Source organism: Heterodontus francisci, chromosome 43 (assembly GCF_036365525.1).
Source record: "Heterodontus francisci isolate sHetFra1 chromosome 43, sHetFra1.hap1, whole genome shotgun sequence".
In the NCBI taxonomy this organism is placed as follows: Eukaryota; Metazoa; Chordata; class Chondrichthyes; order Heterodontiformes; family Heterodontidae; genus Heterodontus; species Heterodontus francisci.
Genome location: NC_090413.1, coordinates 6,211,877 through 6,215,707, shown reverse-complemented (window position 1 = coordinate 6,215,707; position 3,831 = coordinate 6,211,877).

Here is a 3,831-nt window from a genome sequence, read left to right as displayed (position 1 = left end):
TTTGGATTGTTTCTGACCCACTCACTGGGTTTGGATTGTTTCTGACCCACCCACGGGGTTTGGATTGTTTCTGACCCACTCACTGGGTTTGGATTGTTTTTGACCCACTCACTGTGTTTGGATTGTTTCTGACCCACTCACTGGGTTTGAATTGTTTCTGACCCACCCACGGGGTTTGGATTGTTTCTGACCCACTCACTGGGTTTGGATTGTTTCTGACCCACTCACTGGGTTTGGATTTTTTCTGACCCACTCACTGGACTTGGATTGCTTCTGACCCACTCACTGGGTTTGGATTGCTTCTGACCCACTCACTGGGTTTGGATTGTTTCTGACCCACCCACGGGTTTGGATTGTTTCTGACCCACTCACTGGGTTTGGATTGTTTCTGACCCATTCACTGGGTTTGGATTGTTTCTGACACACTGACTGGGTTTGGATTGTTCCTGACCCACTCACTGGATTTGGATTGTTTCTGATCCACTCACTGGGTTTGTATTGTTTCTGACCCACCCACAGGGTTTGGATTGTTCCTGACCCATTCAGTGGGTTTGGATTGTTTCTGACCCACCCACGTGGTTTGGGTTGTTTTTGACGCACACACGGGGTTTGGAATGTTTCTGACCCACTCACTGGAATTGGATTGTTTCTGACCCACCCACGGGGTTTGGATTGTTTTTGACGCACTCAGGGGGTTTGGAATGTTTCTGACCCACTCACTGGGTTTGGATTGTTTCTGACCCACTCACTGAGTTTGGATTGTTTCTGACCCACTCACTGGGTTTGGATTCTTTCTGACCCACTCACTGGGTTTGGATTGTTTCTGACCCACTCACTGGGTTTGGATTGTTTCTGACCCACTCACTGGGTTTGGATTGTTTCTGACCCACTCACTGGGTTTGGATTCTTTCTGACCCACTCACTGGGTTTGAATTGTTTCTGGTTTATTCATTGGGTTTGGATTGTTTCTGACCCACCCACGGGGTTTGGATTGTTTTTGACGCATTCACGGGGTTTGGATTGTTTCTGACCCACCCATGGGGTTTGGATTGTTTTTGACGCACTCACGGGGTTTGGATTGTTTCTGACCCACTCACTGGGTTTGAATTGTTTCTGACCCACTCACTGGGTTTGAATTGTTTCTGGTTGATTCACTGGGTTTGGATTGTTTCTGACCCACCCACGTGGTTTGGGTTGTTTTTGACGCACTCACGGGGTTTGGATTGTTTCAGACCCACCCACGGAGTTTGGATTTTTTCTGACACACCCACGGGGTTTGGATTGTTTCTGACCCAGTCACTGGATTTGGATTGTTTCTGACCCACCCACTGGGTTTGGGTTGTTTTTGACCCACCCACGGAGTTTGGATTGTTTCTGACCCACTCACTGGGTTTGGATTGTTTTTCACCCACTCACTAGGTTTGGATTGTTTCTGACCCACTCACTGGGTTTGGATTGTTTCTGACCCACCCACAGGGTTTGGATTGTTTCTGAGCCACTCACTGGGTTTGGATTGTTTCTGACCCACCCACGGGGTTTGGATTGTTTTTGACGCACTCACGGGGTTTGGATGGTTTCTGACCCACTCACTGGGTTTGAATTGTTTCTGATCCACCCACGGGGTTTGGATTGTTCCTGACCCATTCACTGGGTTTGGATTGTTTCTCACCACTCACTGGGTTTGAATTGTTTCTGGTTCATTCACTGGGTTTGTATTGCTTCTGACCCACCCACGTGGTTTGGGTTGTTTTTGAACCACTCACTGGGTTTGGATTGTTTCTGACCCACCCACGGAGTTTGGATTGCTCCTGACCCACTCACTGGATTTGGATTGTTTCTCACCCACTCACTGGGTTTGAATTGGTTCTGGTTTATTCACTGGGTTTTGATTGTTTCCGACCCACCCACGGTGTTTGGGTTGTTTTTGACCCATTCACTGGGTTTGGATTGTTTCTGACCCACCCACGGGGTTTGGATTGTTCCTGACCCACTCACTGGATTTGGATTGTTTCTCACCCACTCACTGGGTTTGAATTGTTTCTGGTTTATTCACTGGGTTTGGATTGTTTCTGACCCACCCACGTGGTTTGGGTTGTTTTTGACCCACTCACTGGGTTTGGATTGTTTCTGACCCACTCACTGGGTTTGGATTGTTTCTGACCCACTCACTGGGTTTGGATTGTTTCTGACCCACTCACTGGGTTTGGAATGTTTCTGACCCACTCACTGGGTTTGGATTGTTTCTGACCCACTCACTGGGTTTGGATTGTTTTTGACGCACTCAGGGGGTTTGGAATGTTTCTGACCCACTCACTGGGTTTGGATTGTTTCTGACCCACTCACTGAGTTTGGATTGTTTCTGACCCACTCACTGGGTTTGGATTCTTTCTGACCCACTCACTGGGTTTGAATTGTTTCTGGTTTATTCATTGGGTTTGGATTGTTTCTGACCCACTCACTGGGTTTGGAATGTTTCTGACCCACTCACTGGGTTTGGATTGTTTCTGACCCACTCACTGGGTTTGGATTCTTTCTGACCCACTCACTGGGTTTGAATTGTTTCTGGTTTATTCATTGGGTTTGGATTGTTTCTGACCCACCCACGGGGTTTGGATTGTTTTTGACGCACTCACGGGGTTTGGATTGTTTCTGACCCTCTCACGGGGTTTGCATTGTTTCTGACCCACCCACGGGGTTTGGATTGTTTTTGACGCACTCACGGGGTTTGGATTGTTTCTGACCCACTCACTGGGTTTGAATTGTTTCTGACCCACTCACTGAGTTTGGATTGTTTCTGTCCCACTCACTGGGTTTGAATTGTTTCTGACCCACTCACTGGGTTTGAATTGTTTCTGGTTTATTCACTGGGTTTGGATTGTTTCTGACCCACCCACGTGGTTTGGGTTGTTTTTGACGCACTCACGGGGTTTGGATTGTTTCAGACCCACCCACGGAGTTTGGATTTTTTCTGACACACCCACGGGGTTTGGATTGTTTCTGACCCACACACTGGGTTTGGATTGTTTCTGACCCACCCACTGGGTTTGGGTTGTTTTTGACCCACCCACGGAGTTTGGATTGTTTCTGACCCACTCACTGGGTTTGGATTGTTTTTCACCCACTCACTAGGTTTGGATTGTTTCTGACCCACTCACTGGGTTTGGATTGTTTCTGACCCACCCACAGGGTTTGGATTGTTTCTGAGCCACTCACTGGGTTTGGTTTGTTTCTGACCCACCCACGTGGTTTGGGTTGTTTTTGACCCACTCACGGGGTTTGGAATGTTTCTGACCCACTCACTGGGTCTCGAATGTTTCTGACCCACTCACTGGGTTTGGATTGTTTCTGACCCACCCACGTGGATTGGGTTGTTTTTGACCCACTCACGGGGTTTGGATTGTTTCTGACCCATTCACTGGGTTTGTATTGTTTCTGACCCACCCATGGGGTTTGGATTGTTTCTGACCCACTCACTGGGTTTGGATTCTTTCTGACCCACTCACTGGGTTTGAATTGTTTCTGGTTTATTCATTGGGTTTGGATTCTTTCTGACCCACTCACTGGGTTTGGATTGTTTCTGACCCACTCACTGGGTTTGGATTGTTTCTGACCCACCCACGGGGTTTGGATTGTTTCGGACCCACTCACGGGGTTTGGATTGTTTCTGACCCACCCACGGGGTTTGGATTGTTTTTGACGCACTCACGGGGTTTGGATTGTTTCTGACCCACTCACTGGGTTTGAATTGTTTCTGACCCAATCACTGGGTTTGAATTGTTTCTGGTTTATTCACTGGGTTTGGATTGTTTCTGACCCACTCACGTGGTTTGG